The sequence below is a fragment of the Phocoena sinus genome, chromosome 2, assembly GCF_008692025.1.
Source record: "Phocoena sinus isolate mPhoSin1 chromosome 2, mPhoSin1.pri, whole genome shotgun sequence".
Classification (NCBI taxonomy): domain Eukaryota; kingdom Metazoa; phylum Chordata; class Mammalia; order Artiodactyla; family Phocoenidae; genus Phocoena; species Phocoena sinus.
Genome location: NC_045764.1, coordinates 159,239,450 through 159,259,220, shown reverse-complemented (window position 1 = coordinate 159,259,220; position 19,771 = coordinate 159,239,450).

Here is a 19,771-nt window from a genome sequence, read left to right as displayed (position 1 = left end):
TGACTTAGCTGATTACAGTGCCCATAAAGACCTTCATTCCAATATTTGAGAAAAAAATATGAATAAATGTCCAAAGTAAATTGATGCTAACTACAAGAGGACAGCCAAAAAGTCATAGAAGTTTGGGAGTTTGGGAAAGGAAGAAAACATTTTTATAAATTAGTAAACATTTGGTGATAAAGATGGGAAGAAAATTTGAAGTTTGGCAATTTTCCCTATAAAATGACAGATAGTTTAGCATTCTGCAAAGTATTTCTTAGAAGCAAAACCCAGAAGATCCATTAGATCTATGTCTTTACAGTGAAAATTTGTGATTTATCACATTATACAACACTAATTCTTGTATGTAACATTGTATGTAATATTAAATGTAATACAATATTAATAAGTGGATTGAATATTACTTTTAAATGAAATCAAATTCATGAGAGCCATACTGAGGCATTTTTGCTTTCCTATTTGATCAAACCCTTTCTTCCAAAAATATGTCTTATTTAATCTCTTCTGAAAAAAGTTATCATGAATTTCTTGGACTATTTCATAATTTGGGGCTTCTCAGTGTTAATAAGAAAACTATTCATGAGACAAATATCTGAACATTTACAGGCTCATCCATCATAGTGAAGAAAGATTTAAATATTCTGGGAAATTTCTGCTTAGAGCCATAGTGAGAGGGAAAACTTATTTAAAATAATAAGATTTTTCTGGTCATGTGCCATATTTCTTGATCCATTGTGTTTGGCACCAGGAAACAACTTGGCATGAACCGTTGAAAAATCCATCAGCAACTGTGTCAACTTTATCACTTCCTGAGCTCATGCTTGCAGGAAATGGATACAAAAACAATGATTTAAAAGGGGAAAGATTACTCTTTGTCATTTGAAAAATTTTTAAAATATACTTTTAACACTTGCTTTTTTCCTTTAGTAAATAAGTTGGAAGTTTGCCCTAATGATAAACAACAGATATATCATAATATATCAGATTAAGCTTCATCTATGGAATAAAATTAAGAATGCATTCCATATTTTTTCACCTGGTTGTTGTGAGTGCTTTTGAAAAACCAGAACAAATCATTTGAATTTAAGTGTATAATGAAAGGGTAGGAAGAGAAGAATAATACAATGATGGCAAACTCAGAAATACTACCAATATTGCTACTTCCAAAGATAAATAGTGGTTTTATGTGTTGTATGGAGATGTAATAGTGATTAGAGAAGATGACCAAATGAAAAAAAATATTCACAGAGCAGAATGGTGTAATGGCACAAACAACTTTTCAATTGAATTTTAAAAGAAATGGAAATATACAAAATGTTTACTTATACTATATTTGGATTAGAAAACATAGTAAGTGAATGGGTATAAAATCCATAAGTATTGATGGCCTGATATTTTGATCTTTTAGCCATGGACTATAAAACAAACTCCTCCTTGGTCCCATTCCCTCAGCATCTAGCTTGGCTACAGGCACTCATGTGATTACCTACAATATTTGCAGCTGAGTTTCTAATAAGTGATCATGCTAAATATGTATTCCCTAGAAAATGGTCTTGGCTTTTTTTATCAGAGTTTTATTACTTTTACTACTCAAAATTTCTTCCAAAGAGCTCTACCTTCAAATCTGATTAACTATTACATAATAAATTAAATCCAAATATTCCTTGAATGAATTGGCTGTCAGAATGACTAAATATTTAGGCAGGCAGGCAGAGCCCAAAAATTGGAAACAAAACAAAACTCAGTTAAGATTCTATGTTTTCCTTTTAATTAACATCTCTGAAATATGTAGTTATATCTTTATTTTACCTAAAATTTCTTTCACAGATATCATATTTTAGGATATTGGAATTTCTAGTTTGTAATTAATACTACTGAATCCAGTAACAAAAATTACTCATCTATGTCACACATAGGGTAAGTAGTAGAACCTAAACTAGAAATCATATCTCTTGAGTTCAGGGTGCTTTTCAGCATAGTGTCCACATGTATTTTAGACTATGGCCTGTGGAATCTAAAGTAGATTGAGCTAAAACCTCAGTTGCCATTACGAGATAGGTGGTCCCACTGGGATGTGCCCCAAGCACCCTAACCACTCTGCAACCCAAGCAACTCCATTTGGATCTATTTTACTTGTTGGGTTTTTGGGCTTTTATTTGGAAAGGAGATTTGAAAATAAAACCTTAGCAATCTAACTTTACTTACAACAGATTAGTGTCATAGTTCCTTAAGCATGAAATCTAAATTTGACAAGGTAAAGTGTGAGAAAGATTTACTAATGAACGATTAGAAAACTAAGCTATAGGTTTCTCAAACATACCTCCAACTAGATTTTGTTGAATAATTCAGCTAAAAAGAGTTTTAAAGATTAAACAGCACATTTTTTTTTTTTTGGTATATTATTAAGAGAGCTACCTGAGGACAAGGAGGTAAAAATAAATAATGAATTGGCCCTTTTTTCAGAAATTTTACAATGTTGATGTTCAAATTATTTTATTTGGAGTAAAAAGCTATATAACAGAATACAGAAAATACCAGACATTACAGTGGCCTGGTATTCTTTGCCAGTCCAAATAAAAACGAAATACTGAAAGAGAATGCTTTCCAAATCTCCACCGAAAGTAAAACTGCTATAAAAAGGTTTGTACTAAAATAAAGGAAATGAATGAAGTTCTACTAAAATATAGAAAGTAAATGTAACCATAAGTAATAGAAGAAATAGTGGGGGACATTTCAGTACATAATAAGAACATTTTAATCATCTCACACTTGACAGAATAGCTGTTATCAAAAAGTGAAGAAAAGGCAAATTGGCAAGGATGTGGAGAAAAGGAAACCCTAGTACACCATTGGTGGGAATGTAAATTGGCGCAGCTACTATGGAAAACAATATGAAGGATCCTCAAAAAACTAAAAATAGAACTACCATATGACCCAGCAATTCCACTCCTAGGTATCTGAAGAAAAGGAAAACACTATTCGAAAAAATACATGCACCCCAATGTTCATAGCAGCATTTACAATAGCTAAGGTATGGAAGCAACCTAAGTGTCCATCAACAATGGAATGGAATGCTACTCAGCCACAAAAGGAATGAAATTCTGCCATTTGCAACAACATGGATGGAACTAGAGAGTATTATGCTTAGTGAAATAAGTCAGACAGAGAAAGATAAATGAAAGAGTATATAAAAACAGAAACAGACAAACTGGTATAGAGAACAGATTTGTAGGTACCAGTGGGTACAGGGAGGGGGGAGAGGAAAAATGGGGGTGTGGGACTGAAAGGAACAAACTACTATGTATAAAGTGGACAAACTACAGAGATGTACTGTATAGCACAGGGAAGTATAGCCATTGTGATCTTAAATGGAGTATAAGCTATAGAAATATTGAGTCACTATGTGGTACACCTGAAACTAATATGATGTTGTAAATCAACTATAATTCAATGAGAAAAAAAGTTTTTAATATAAATCCAAAGTTAAACTAGGCTGCTTATGACAACAGTGAGTTTTCTGTCACTAGAGTACAAATGTCTGATAAATATTTTAGTCACACATTTAATATATATAGGTGATTCTCATTATTCTTCATAGTTATGTTCAGCCATGTCACTGTGAAACCTGAACTAGTAAAACTGAACCACAAGCTCCTAGGAGAAATCCCAGATTAGGTTCCTGTGAGCCTCTGGTCATAATATTTTCCTCAGTGGAACAATATATAACCTGTTTTAAAGCATGTTTCTGTTTAAAGATGCTTTATTTAGTATCACTGTTGATTCTTTAGAATTGAACTCACAGCCAACAGCACTATAAGTCATTCCTGAATGAAATATATCTAACACATGTATTTTCTCCATAAGGCACATCACAGCCTTCTCAAGGGTGATAAGTAACACCCAACAACACTGCAGCACTGTTCTTGGAGGATATTTTAAACAATGAACTCACCTCTGAAAAACACAAAAATGAGAAAAATGTGACACTAAATAAACTGTGAAACGGACACACTTATGATGTGAGAGTTGAAACAAACTCAGATGGGAACATGCATGGCAGGATAATCAAATGTTTTGCCACTCTCTGAACATCCACAAAAGACTGAGAAAACAGAATGAATATTGATTTGGAGGGTTACAAATAAATTTTAGTGAAGAGGTAAATTCACAAGTAGGGAATCCATGAATAATGAGGTTTGCTTATTGAGATATCACCATATTTCCAAATGAAATACATTTTTCTAGCATTTATTTTCCTGGAGTTCTCAGCAACTATACCTGTTCAATCACTCCTCCTTTTTTGAAACTTTCTCTTCCTTTTGTTACCAGAACAGCACACTCTCCTTCCAGATGTTTATCTTCACCTTCCTTCATCCCTTTCTCAGTGTTCTTTGTGGGTTCCATCTCCTCTACCATAGTTTTAAATATTGAAATTCGTTCAGGAACAATCTCCAAACCTCTTATCCTTTCACACTGTAATCCTCCTACACAAATTTTCTATACTCAGAAGACTAACAAAACTTTATCTCCAGTTCAAATCCTTCCTCTGGACTTCAGACATATTATATACAAAGGACTACTAGACAGTTCTATGCTAGTGTCTCAAAGGTACCTAGAAATCAATGTGCATAAAATTGAATTTATGATATTTCTCCACAAAATTTGAACCTACAATCTGAAGAGTTTAAGAGAGAAAGACACTTTTATATCGTGGGTCCTGGGGAATATTGGAAATGATTTTAGGTAGCACACAGTGGTAAGGACAATTTTCTTCTCAATATTAAACAACTGTGTTCTTTGGCAAAGGAGAATGTAGAAAGGAAACATCACAGACCAGCCATATATAAGGCCTCCCAATCCCAGGATCAGGGGCCATCATTTGCCAAGCTATATCATCACCATCCTTGGTAGCACAGTATTCTGAGCCCAGGATTCAGGGCAAGATGATAAATGTGTCAGATAATCTCATTAGGTTTCTTCCTAGTAACCAGATTAAAAATTTCATTGGCAGTTATGATATAGCAACAAGAATCTATAAATCTTACTCACATTTCCCCAAACTTTTGGTGAATATTTTTACATTGAATTAAGCTAAATTTTATAAGGAGATATCTTTCTGGCTACATATTTATATCTTCCAAATCTATGCAAAGGTTTTGTATTACTTTTTTACTGATAAAATAACTAACATCATCCATAATTATAATAAACAGACAACAATTTTTTATCCACCTACTGTAATTCAGTCTATTTATTTTATTGAAAATTCAGTCTCTGATTGCACAGATCAAAATAAGTATTTATGGAGGGTGAGTAATGATGCTAGTAAGGTTTCAAAATTCAGCACTTGTTTATTAGAGGAAAGGTTATTCAGTATTCTGGTTAATATAAATTTTGAAACTTCATATTGCAGATCTGAGACTCTTGATGGTACTTAATAAAGAGTTTTGAATGAGTTGATGAGGCAGATGATGAATGGAGGAGGAAAAACACAATTTTTCATTACCTTTTCAGGTGGGCAAACTTTCCTCCCACTGACACAGAATAAACTTTTCAACACGGTCATTGTTACTTGTCCGTGTTGAAATATACTTTTGAAGATACTTTTTTCTCTCCATATGTTAACTCAGCCAGTAAAGACGCTCTACCCATCCTGTTTCACAAAAGAAGGGTATGGCGGAACCTAAGAAACACTTGTGAAGGCTGCAGCCCAGAAACACAGGCCTACTAATTATATTACTGGGACTTCATTATAAAAGTATAAAATGTTTTCACTCCCTTGCACCTTACCACCACACCCAAAGGGGTCTAATATAATAACAGTGGGTTGCAGATGAAATACCTACAATTTTGAGGAGAGGTGCTTAGAGACACCTTGAGAAAACAGAAACACTATAGAACTTCGAAAACTCTGACACCTACACCTACTGCAAATATGAAAGACAGCCCAACTCCCAGTCAAATTAATATAACCACAGATTGAGGAAGCTCAGGGAACATGCAGCAGGATATATATGAAAAAACTACACCTAAGCAAATCATACTGAAACTACAGAAAAACAAATTCTTGAAAGAATTCATAAAGAAAACAGTACATCTTACTTATAGAGGAACAATGTTAAGAATTGAAGTTGACTTTTGTCAGAAACTATTTAAGCAATAAAAAAGTAGAGTGAAATATTTAAATTTTCAAAAGAAAAAAACTCAACAACGTAGAATACTATAACAAATGAAATTATACTTGAAAAGTTAAAGACAAATAAAGAATTTCTCAATTAAAAGCAAATGGGAGAGAGAACCTCATCCACCAGAGGGCAGACAGCAGAAGCAAGAAGAGCTACATTCCTGAAACCAGTGGATAAAAACCCACATTCACAGAAAGGTAGACAAAATGAAAAGACAGAGGGCTATGCACTAAGTAAAGGAAAATGATAAAGCCCCAGAAAAAACAATTAAATGAAGTAGAGATAGACAACCTTCCAGAAAAAGAATTCAGAATAATGATAGTGAATATGATCCAGGACCTTGGAAAAAGAATAGAGGCAAAGATCGAGAAGATGCAAGAAATGATTAGCAAAGACCTAGAAGAATGAAAGAACAAACAAACAGAGATGAACAATACAATAACTGAAAAGAAAACTACACTAGAAGGAATAAATGGCAGAATAACTGAGGCAGAAGAACAGATAAGTGACCTGGAAGACCGAATGGTGTAATTCACTGCCATGGAACAGAATAAAGAAAAAAAGAATGAAAAGAAATGACGACAGCCTAAGAAAACCTCTGGGACACCATTAAACACAACAACATTCACATTATAGGGGTCCCAGAAGGAGAATAAAGAGAGAAAGGACCCAAGAAAATATTTGAAGAGATTATAGTCAAAAACTTCCCTAACATGGGAAAGGAAATAGCCACCCAAGTCCAGGAAGTGCAGAGAGTCCCAGGCAAGGTAAACCCAAGAAGAAACACACCAAGATGCATAGTAATCAAATTACAAAAATTAAAGACAAAGAAAAATTATTAAAAGCAACAAGGGAAGAACGACAAATAACATACAAGGGAACTCCCATAAGGTTAACAGCTGAATTCTCAACAGAAACTCTACAAGCCAGAAGGGAGAGGCACGATATATTTAAAGAGCTGAAAGGGAAAAACCTACAACCTAGATTACTCTACCTGGCAAGCATCTCATTAAGATTTGACAGAAAAATCAAAAGCTTTATAGACAAGCAAAAGCTAAGAGAATTCAGCACCACTAAACCAGCTTTAAAACAAATGATAAAGGAACTTCTCTAAGTGGGAAACATAAGAGAAGAAAAGGACCTACAAAAACAAACTCAAAACAATTAAGAAAATGGTAATAAGAACATACATATTGATAATCACCTTAAATGTAAATGGATTAAATGCTCCAACCAAAAGACACAGGCTCACTGAATGGATACAAAAACAAGACCCATACATGTGCTGTCTACAAGAGACCCACTTCAGACCTAGGGACACATACAGACTGAAAGTGAGGGCATGGAAAAAGATATTCCATGCAAATGGAAATAAAAAGAAAGCTGGAGTAGCAATCCTCATATCAGAATAAAATAGACTTTAAAATAAAGAATGCTATAAGAGACAAGGAAGGACACTACATAATGATCAAGGGATCAATCCAAGGCCAAGATAAAACAATTGTAAATATATATGCACCCAACATAGGAGCACCTCAATACATAAGGCAAATGCTAACAGCTATAAAGGAGGAAATCAATGGTAACACAATAGTAGTGAGGGACTTTAATACCTCACTTACACCAATAGATGGATCATCCAGGCAGAAAATTAATAAGGAAACACAAGCATTAAATGAAATAATAGACCAGATGGATTTAACTGATATTTATATGACATTCTATCTGAAAACAGCAGATTACACTTTCATCTCAAGTTCACATGGAACATTCTCCAGGATAGATCACATCTTGGGTCACAAACTGAGCCTCAGAAAATTTAAGAAAGTTGAAATCATATCAAGCATCTTTCTCAACCAAAACACTATGAGATTAGAAATCAATTACAGGAACAAAAAAATAAAAAATACAAACATATGGAGTCTAAACAATACATTACTAAATAACCAAGAGATCACTGAAGAAATCAAACAGGAAATAAAAAAATACCTACAGACAAATTACAATGAAAACACGATGATCCAAAACCTGTGGGATGCAGGAAAAGCAGTTCTAAGAAGGAAGTTTATAGCAATACAATCCTACCCCAAGAAACAAGAAAAATCTCAAATAAACAATATAACCTTACATCTAAAGGAACTGAAGAAAGAAGAACAAATAAAACCCAAAGTTAGCAGAGGGAAATAATCATAAAGATCAGAGAAGAAATAAATGAAATAGAAACAAACAAACAATAGCAAAGATCAATAAAACTAAAAGCTGGTTCTTTGAGAAGATAAACAAAATTGATAAACCTTTAGCAAGACTCATCAAGAAAAAGAGGGAGCAGACTCAAATCAATAAAATTAGAAATGAAAAAGGTGAAGTTACACCAGACATTGCAGAAATACAAAGCATCCTAAGAGACTACTACAAGCAACTCTAGGCCAATAAAATGGACAACCTGGAAGAAATGGACAAGTTCTCAGAAAGTGTAACCTTCCAAGACTGAACCAGGAAGAAATAGGAACATGAACAGACAAATCACAAGTAATGAAATTGAAACTGTGATTAAAATCTTCAAACAAACAAAAGTCCAGGACCAGATGGCTTCACAGGTGAATTCTATCAAACATTTAGAGAAAAGCTAACACCCAACCTTCTCAAACTGTTCCAAAACGTTACAGAGGAAGAAACACTCCCAAACTCATTCTATGAGGCCACCATCACCCTGATACCAAACCAGACAAAGATATTACAAAAATAGAAAATTACAGATCAATATCACTGATGAATATAGATACAAAAATCCTCAACAAAATACTAGTAAACAGAATCTAACAACACAATAAACACATTGATTTCAGTATATGGAAATCAATCAATGTGATGCACCATATTAACAAATTGAAAAATAAAAACTATATGATCATCTCAATAGATGCAGAAAAACTTTTGCCAAATTTCAACACCCGTTTATGATAAAAATTCTCCAGATAGTGGGCATAGAGGGAACCTAATTCAACACCATAAAGGACATATACAACAAACCCACAGCAAACATCATTCTGAATGGTGAAAAACTGAAAGCACTTCCTCTAAGATCAGGAATGACAAGGATGTCCACTCTCACCACTATTATTCAACATAGTTTTGGAAGTCCTAGCCACAGCAATCAGAGAAGAAAAAGAAATAAAAAAGGAATACAAATTGGAAAAGAAGAAGTAAAACTGTCATTGTTTGCAAATGACATGATATTATACATAGGTAATCCTAAAAATGCCACCAGAAAACTTCTAGAGCTAATCAATGAATGTGGTAAAGCTGCAGGATACAAAATTAATTCACAGAAATCTCCTGCATTCCTATACACTAACAACAGAAGATCAGAAAGGGAAATTAAGGAAACAATCCCATTCACCATTGCAACAAAAAGAATAAAATACCTAGGAATAAACCTACCTAAGGAGGTGAAAGACCTGTACTCAGAAAACTATAAGACACTGATGAAAGAAATCAAAGATGATACAAACAGATGGAGAGATATACCATGTTCTTGGACTGGAAGAATCAATATTATGAAAATGACTATACTACTCAAAACAATCCAAATCAAATTACCAATGACATCTTTTACATAACTAGAACACAAAAATTTTAAAATTAGTATGGAGACACAAAATACCCCAATAGCCAAAACAATCTTGAGGGAGAAAACAGAACAGAGGAATCAGACTGCCTGACTTCAGACTATACTACAAAACTACAGTAATCAAGACAATATGGTATGGGCACAAAAACCAAAATATAGAACAATGGAACAGGATAGAAAGCCCAGAGATAAACCTATGCACCTATAGTCAGCTAATCTATGACAAAGGAGGCAAGGATATACAATTGAGAAAAGAAAGTCTCTTCAGTAGGTGGTCCTGGGAAAACTGGACAGCCACATGTAAAAGAATGAAATTAGAACACTTCCTAACACCATACACAAAAATAAACTCCAAATGGATTAAAGACCTAAATATAAGACCAGACACTATAAAACTCTTTGAGGAAAACCTAGGAAGAACACATTTTGACATAAATCACAGCAAGATCTTTTTTGACCCACCTTCTAGAGTAATGGAAATAAAAACAAAATCAAATAAAGAGGACCTAATTAAACTTAAAAGCTTTTGCACAGCAAAGGAAACTATAAACAAGACGAAAAGCAACCCTAAGAATGGGAGAAAATATTTGCAAATGAATCAATGGACAAATGATTATTCTCCAAAATATATAAACAGCTCATGCATCTCAATATTAAAAAAACAACAACCCAATAAAAAAATAGACAGAAAACCTAAATAGACATTTCTTCAAAGAAGACATACAGCTGGCCAAGAAGCACATGAAAAGCTGCTCAACATCACTGATTATTAGACAAATGCAAATCAAAACTGCAATGAGATATCACCTCACACAAGTTAGAATGGGCATCATCAGAAATCTACAAACAACAAATGCTGGAGAGGGTGTGGAGAAAGGGAATTCTCTTGCACTGTTGGTGGGAATGTAAATTGATACAGCCACTATGGATAACAGCAAAACCTTAAAATTTAGTTTTTTAGTTCCTTAAGAAACTAAAACTAGAATTAACATATGACCCAGAAATCCAACTACTGGGCATATACACAGTGAAAACCATAATTCAAAAAGACACATGCACCCCACTGTTCATTGCAGCACTATTTACAATAGCCAGGTCACAGAATCAATCTAAATGCCCACTGATGGATGAATGGATAAAGAAGATGTGGTACATATATATAGTGGAATATTAGCCATAAAAAAGAATGACATTGGGTCTTTTGTAGAGATGTGGATGGACCTAGAGACTGTCATACAGAGTGAAGTAAGTCAGAAAGAGAAAAACAAGTATTGTATGTTAATGCATAATTATGGAATATAGAAAAATGGTACAGATGAACCAGTTTGCAAGGCAGAAATAGAGACACAGATATAGAGAACCAATGTATGGACACCAAGGGGGGAAAGTGGGGGTGGTGGTGGTGGGGGTGGTGGGATGAATTGGGAGATTGAGATTGACATGTATAAACTAATATGTATAAAATAGATAACTAAGAAGAACCTCTGTCTAAAAAATAAAACAAAATTTAAAAATACATAGGAATTCATAGCCAGCTGAGTTGCACTACAAAAATGTTTAATAGAACTTATTCTGGGATAAAGGAATTACATATGTTAGAAACTCAGATCTACATAAAGAAAGAAGAGTGTTGGAGAATAAAAAATAATGACAAATAAAATCTTTATTTTCTAATTAATTGATCCAAAAGGTTACTATTTAGTTAAAGTAATGATAAGATAAATGAATGACAGAAGCGTCATAAATGAAAGGAGGGAAAAATTGGAACTACTCTGTTATAAATTACCTGCACTACACTGGAAGAGTATAGCATTTGTAAAAAATTAATATACAGAAACCTTAATTAATAGAATTGGGAGATCAGTAGGGGGAGCTCTCATGCCCTGCAACATTAGCAGAGTACAATAGGAAGAAACAAGACTCTTTACTGACAACAACTGAGCCAATGAATAGCTGTGGACTCTTTACTATAGCCCTCCCATGTTCCTTTTCATCTCTATAAAAGCGTTCTCTTTCTTTGCTGTTGCAGGACTTGCATGGGGCTTGCCATGGTTGAAGACCGTGAATTGCAATTCTCTGCTGATCCCAAATAAACCCATCTTTGTTGGAGAAATATCTGAAAGTTGGGTTAGGGTTGGTTTGCTTGCTTAGAGAGCCAGTTTACCAGAACATCACCTCAAGGAAGGTTTGCATCCAGTGAAAAACCCAACTCTAATAACTTTATTCTATCTTCACTACTCCCACTTCGATTCAAGACATGTGTACCTCTTGCCTAGACTCTAGTAAGAGCTTCTTATAAGTTCTGCTTTCTTTCTCTCTTGCTTCCCTGCAATTCAATGGCCAGACAACAGCCAATAATATTGTTAAGCTCAATCAGAACATGCAACTCCCTGGTTCACTATTATCCAATAGTTTCTCATTTAGAATCAAATATAAATAGCTTGTAAATTCTAAAACTGATACCTGCTTACCTCTCTGGGATCATCTACCATCACACTTCCATTCTATCAGTCCCACTGATTTTCTTTCTGTTCTTCAAATGTCCCAAGATATTCCAGTTTGGGGATAGTGAGCCTGCTGTTCATGTCATCTGAAAGACTCTTTACATAGCTGGCTTCTTTCTGTTATTGGATCATAGTTCAAATGTTCTCACCTTTGTAAAGGATTTCTTAACCACACAATCTAAAACAATGTCTCCCCCTCTTTCTCTGTCTCCATTACCTGACATTTTTTTCCAGTATTTCTCCACTCATAGATTAGCACTGTAGTTGTTTTTACCATTACTTTCATGCTTGTTTTTTGTCCCACCCACACAGAGCACTCCCCACTGGAATGCCAAATCCCTTTCTGAAATGATCCTGATTCTTATATCCTTATTGCTTAGAATAATGCCCAGAATATAGTAGATAATTAATAAATATATTTTTCAATGAATGTGAGTAAACTGGTGGGTGAGACAGGTGGTAGGCCTCAGACCCAACTTCTAGTTTTATGAACTGCTGAGAATTCTTTGTATCAGCTGAGAGTTCAGCTCAGTTCAAACTGAAAGCACCCAGTTCAAACAGAAGTTTCTCTTGGTGAGTACTTAAGCCATATTTGGTTCTGTGATTATGCAAATTATGTACCCAGCTTTATACCAACATATAACTACACAAGTAAAGTATGTGAAACACTGCTAGTTCCTTAGATGAAAGACACAAATTATGGAAGTCAAAATGTATTTAATCAGGAATGAAAAGCATAAAATTAGAAAATGGGCGTGCTATAGTTATAAAATTCTGAAGTAAAAGAATTAAAACAAACCAAAGGCCTTTTCTTATCACTTCTAATTATCCAGATGTTCTTTATCAGAAAAACAGTGCTTATAACACAAAGGATTTATTATTTCCTAGTGATGGTGTGATAAAATTGATCCCCTCTTAAGTTGTTGATAGAAACATATAATTATTTTGAATAAGCATGTGGCTAATAAGTTCCCAAATCTTTATAAATTCATATTACCTTTACTTTAGCAAACACTTTTCTGAAACTTCTCTAAGAAATGATCAAATATATGGGGCTAAGATGGAGTGAAAAGTTTATGCATGGATGTATTTCTAACAGCATGACTTATAATAGAGAAAAAAAATGGAAAAAAAATTAAAATGAAGGCCAAGCACCTTATGTTTCATAAATATGGCAGAATATTAGACTGGTCTAATTCTATAAAAATTAAAACACATTGTTAAATTTTATAAAATAATGATAAAAGTAATTATATGAAGAAGAATGAAAGGTATACAGATAATTATATTCTTTTTGACTCTTTTCTAATTCATTTAACTTGGCGGGTACTCTTCTAAGTTGAAGTATATATATATATATATATATATATATATATATTTTTTTTTTTTTTTTTTTTTTTTTTTTTCGGTACGCGGGCCTCTCACTGTTGTGAGCTCTCCCGTTGCGGAGCACAGGCTCCGACGCACAGGCTCAGCGGCCATGGCTCACAGGCCCAGCCGCTCCGTGGCATGTGGGATCTTCCCGGACCGGGGCACGAACCCATGTACCCTGCATCGGCAGGCAGACTCTCAACCGCTGTGCCACCAGGGAAGCCCTGAAGTATATTTTTATAATAAAATCTTAGTTGTTTTTTGGTGTTTTTGCAAATATTTTCTTTCTGTGGTTTATATAATCTAAGAGTTAGTAGTAATTTTAGTAGAAAATTATTATTGAATACATAGACATTCATAATTTAGTTAAACCTTTAGTTAGTAGACAGTTTTGTGCAGGACAATATTATGTTCCTGAAATAAAAATGTAGTTTTTGGTTGGTTTTTGTTTTGATTTTTTTACCTTCCCACAAATAGCTGTGTGATCTTGATATAATCCTGGTACCTTCACTATATACACTTGCTTGGGAGGTAACTTTAAGATTTCACAAAATAGTAGCTGATGTTTCCAAATATAAATGTGAAATATTTAAGCAGGTCTGCCTCTGAGATTTTAGTTAGAATTTCCTTTAAGCAAAGAGGCAAAGAATTGAGAGCAGGGAATACTTTGGGGAATGTTATGATTCACCAGGACTCCATTTTAGCCATGAGAAATAAATATCCTCATTTTTCTCTTCCTTACCATGAAATATTTACTTTTACTTTTCAGTATTCTATCACTGCCATTCCTTGTGTTTTACAATCACAGACTGATATATAATACAGTGCTATATAATTGTATACTGTTGCAGAGTGTGGGCTTTAAATTTTAAAAAGTCTGAGTAAAATTTGATTTCATTTATGACTAGTTATGCAGCCTTAGACAAAATATTCACATTTGCTATGTCATAGTTTACTCATTTCAGAATCCAGAGATGATTTCCTTTGGGAAAGACTTGCTGTGAGGAAGAAATAAAGAATTATTCCTAAAGTGCCTGGCATGTAGAAAGTGTTCAGAATGTCAGTTGCCCCTTCCCCAACTATGTATAACTATGTACAAACTATATTATATTCTCATAAAGCCAGTGACCACATCATATAGAGTAACAGAGAGAACAATTATTTGTATTCCTTGCAGCATCTAGCACTCTGCCTTGAGCATCATATGTACTGTCTCCATAAATACTTGTGGATGGATATACTGTACAAGATGACTTTTATGGTAAAAAAAGGACTACATAAATTGAAAACATTTCATTTGCCTTTTTCCTTTTCTGAATGTCATTTTTTTACAAAGCTTATACTAATTAAAATTCGATTAATCAACTCATTCCATCTAGCAGATTGGTTGATATATTCTTCTGTTTAATCAGGCTAATTAAATGAAAGACATACTTGATATTGCTGGTCTATTCAATGCAAATATCTTTACAAAACATGCACATAAATAATTATTCTGTAAATTTTTTAAGGCATAGAAACTATAAAGACGTTGGCTTTAAGTAAGGCCACCATCATCTTACTCCCTGTCAAGATTGTACAAATACACACCAGGGACATTATTTCTTTGAGAACTGGTGTCATTTCTAAAAAGTATGAATTTAAATGTGTCTCACATCACCAGGAGATTTTTACCCCCATAGTAGCTCTGCAAAGGGTCACAATCACATTAATATGAGGAATAATATCTACACGTCATTATTTAGATGCAAATTTATCTCTGTGATAGCAGCTCATTGAGGTGATTGAGGTCATCACCTTCAGTCCACCGTGAATAAATAGCATTTGGTAAAGAAATGACTTCTGCAATAAGGCTGGCCTGTTCCTGAAGTCATTTGTCGACTGTTCTCAACACACATTGTCTCTGCAATGCAATGTGTACACAGACTTTGGCTATAGTTGAAATTCTGGCTCATTGGCTGCCATGATTGTGACAGCAATTTATCACAGAGGTAGAACCATGTGTAGGTTATCTTTTTTCCAAATGGAAAAGAATGCTATTAAAATCAACCTGAACAACACTTCCCACTCATTCTCTGACCCCTGCACAATATTCTTAACATCTAATCAAGTGAACTACTAAATGGCTTTGAAGGTAAGTGAAAGGGAATGAAAAGCAGTTACTGTAACCATGACTGTATGAATTTTATATTTATTTTGGCTTTTAACCTAATGGTGTTGCTGAATCTGAATTCAATTATGTTTTGGTTTTATTGCTAATGATCCTCTATAAATTACTATATATCAGTCCGCAGATTAAATGCATGGTGGTCATGACTTTACACTCTTTATTAAGATCTTTTCTTGTTCAAGCTTTCTTCTTGATTTAAGCACATAAAAATCCCACACACTAACATTATAACAGTTATTTTTAAATCAAAGTTGAAATTTATAATTTTTCAGCAATTCAACAAACATTTGTTGAACACCAACTACGTGCAAAACACTGAGTTGAATATTCTGGGAGAAGTAGTTTGAGTAAGTCAAGATTACTTGTCTCAAAGAATTCATACTCCAGTTAATGTTACAGTAATTTTAATTAATTCCTACTGTGACTGTTTCTACTATCTTAATGATAACAGGAAAAATCATATTTATTGAGCACTTCATTTGTGTCAAGTACTTATTTGTGAAGATAGGATGGTATGACACAGGGTGCATGGGTGTTGGAACTAAGTATTTTAATTTAAATCTATGGTGTTCAATACCATAGGGGCCTAGAATAAGTAAATTAGCCTTCCAGGGCTTCATTTGCAAAAAAATTACGATGACAAAAAAATGGCTTTTATTGTTTTTCTAAGGACTAGATATAATGTATGTAAAGCAACTAGAATAAAATAATACATAATATAAATGGTTGTTATTTTCATATAATTATACATATGCTCAGTGTCATTTAATCCTCAATGAAAAAAGAAAGACTCATATATGAATATTATCCTCATTAAACAGACAAGGAAATTAAGGCAAAATGAATTTAAATTTAAAATAGATTTATCTGCCTAATTTATCAAGATAATAAGAAGGGGAAACTGGTTCTCAATTTACATCACTCTCATTTTAAACCCAATTCTCTGTTACAACATGTTGGTTTCAAAGTAATGCAAGCTGGAAGTAATTTGCCTGGGTAACAATCAATCCAAGATTGTCAAGGCTTAGCAAGTACAGTAGAGGAGACCATAGACCACATCAAAGCACTACCAAAGACCATGGAAGTAAATCAACAAGACCTGGGGAGTTGTTGAGGGCAAGAATGAAGGAATTGGTCCACATGATGAGATGGATCACAGTGGAAAAGTTTTTAAGAAGACGTTGGTATCAGTTGTGCCTATAGTAATAGTTCTGAATTAATACAAGGAATGCTGGAAGAGAATCCAGCTTCAAATGAAAGTGTAGTAGATGTATATTTGTGTTTGTGATTGGGAGTTTTGTGGATAAAGATAGATGTTCTTGTTGGTCATAGTTTTAGAGGAAAATAAGTGAAAACCAGAAGTGTAGGCAGAAACAGTCTTCAGCAGCACTTTAAAAATATGCAGATGACTTTAAGGACAAAGCAGTTAAATGAATATGTAAAGGAACCTGGCTTAAGACAATGAGTGGAAAGGTTATGCCCCATCTATACTCATTCAGATTTTAAAATTTAGAGGAGAAACCTTAAATAAAGCACAGGGCCATTAAAATTATATCAGCATGCCAGTTGCTGCCTGCTGGATCACAGTATGTGAACTTGGTTCCATGGTAAATGTCTAAATAGAAAGGTGTAACAAGAAATTCACACAGCCTTAGATCTCAGAGGGCACAGACAGGAAACAGCAGTCTACTTCCAATAAATTGGGTATTCCCAAAGTATAAGTTTTATTCTTAACGGCTAAGAACCTGGTGCAGAGGGTAAGGTATATGTGTTTGTGTGTATTTGTGAGGGGCTGAGGAGTTAAACCTGAAGTTTTCTGATTCCTACCACCTGGTACTGAGTCAAGCAAGGGAAGACCAGACAAACATAGAGATAAGAATTGGAATGATGATTCATATAGAACTCCCTTATTGACATACGTCATTAATTACTATATTGAAAAACATATTATGTACATTTTATATATTTAGTATATATGTTATATGTATATGTGTGTTTGCATATATATATGTGTTTATATCTGTATATATATGCATGTGCACATATACATTTTACCAAATGAAGTGAAAACTGGAGGGGTTGCTAAATGGAGAATGAAGGTAGTATTGAATCAACAAATAAAAAGTAAGCAATGAGATGAATTACAGAACCCATATACGAAAAAATATTGACTTGTTATTTTAGAAATCATCCTACAAAATTCACTGTGTATATACAATGTCCTATAATATATGGATGATGCCAACTTTAAAATATATTAAATTATCCTTAAAAGATATACATTATAGGATAAGTTCATTAATTGGGTACATATGAATACATTGTTCAACCTAGTATTTTATATAAACATTTAGGCCTAAACACTTCTCTGGGTCTTCCTGTTTCTTGGGAGGTCTCCTGTACAAATATAAATAAAAGTCATTTTCTTTCTCTTGATAGTCTGTCTCATATCAATACCAGCCAGAGAGCCTATTTGAATGGAGGAAAATTTTACCTCCCCTAGAGTACAGAACAGAAAGTCCTGAAACATATTATCATACTGAGTGAAGTAAGTCAGACAGAGAAAGGCAAGTGTCATATGATATTTCTTATATGTGGAATCTAAAAAAAACGGGTACAAATGAACTTATCTACAAAACAGAAATAAAATCACAGATGTAGAAAACAAACTTATGGTTACTAGGGGGTAAGGTGGGGGAGGGATAAATTGGGAAATTGGGATTGACATATACACACTATTATATATAAAATAGATAACTAATAAGGAAGTGCTGTATAGCACAGGGAACTCTACTCAACATGTTGTAATGACTTATATGGGGAAAGAATCTAAAAAAGATTGGATATATGTATATGTATAACTGATTCACTTTGCTGTACACCTGAAACTAACACAACATTGTAAATCAACTATACTCTAATAAAAATTAAAAAAAAGAAAGTCCTGAAATAGATTAAAGGATTTATGACAATACAAAATATTGTAAAGATGGGACCTCAAATTAGTGGGGTAAAAGGTTTTAAAAATTACAATAAACAGTGTTGCAACAAAAAGATTGACTTGGAAAATGATAAAATTGAGTTCAAATTTCACACATTATACCAGGATAAATTCCAACTGTAACAGATATCTAAAGTTAACAAACAAAGCAAAGCAAAATGAAAGAAATGCTGGAAGAAAACATGAGCGCATTCTTCTATCACCTAAGAGTGAGGAATTCCTTACTTGGGACTCAAAACAAACAGACAACTGAAAATTTTGATATGTTTTTACTATGCAAAGATAATAAAAACATTACTTTTGCATTGGTAAAATTTATCGTAAGCAAAGGGAAAAAATCAACTGCACTCAAAAAATTTCATTATTCAAGGTATTATCTTGTAGAAAAAAAACACATAGAGAAAAATTTAGATTCAGAGAGCTATTGCTTTTTTGTCTTTAAAATGTGACTAATCTTCCTCATTTGTTTCAAAGTTCAGTGAAAGAATGAATACGTTTTATTGTTCTCATCTGACAATTCATAGTTTTCCTTAACAAAAATAGTCCTCCCATCTGGTCATTTTTATAATTGTAATGAAATAAAAATAATCAACCTTAAAATACTTATACTACAAATTTTCTTCCTTAAATTTACTAAATTACAAATGCCATCAATTTGAGAAGAAAATTCATGTAGAAAAACAGTAGTTGATAGAGCACCAATGCTATATACTACCCATTGTTTAAAAAGCAGGAAGCATTTTAATGCTCTTTCCAGACTGTCTATATAAAATGTAATCATTGAGATAGGCTGATGTTTTTATAAAGCAAGTTGACATTCCTGGTAGCGGGAATAAGCAATGCAATATATACAACTTGACTTTCAAAATCAAGAGAAAAAATTTACAAAAATATTTGCAATTTTTTTTT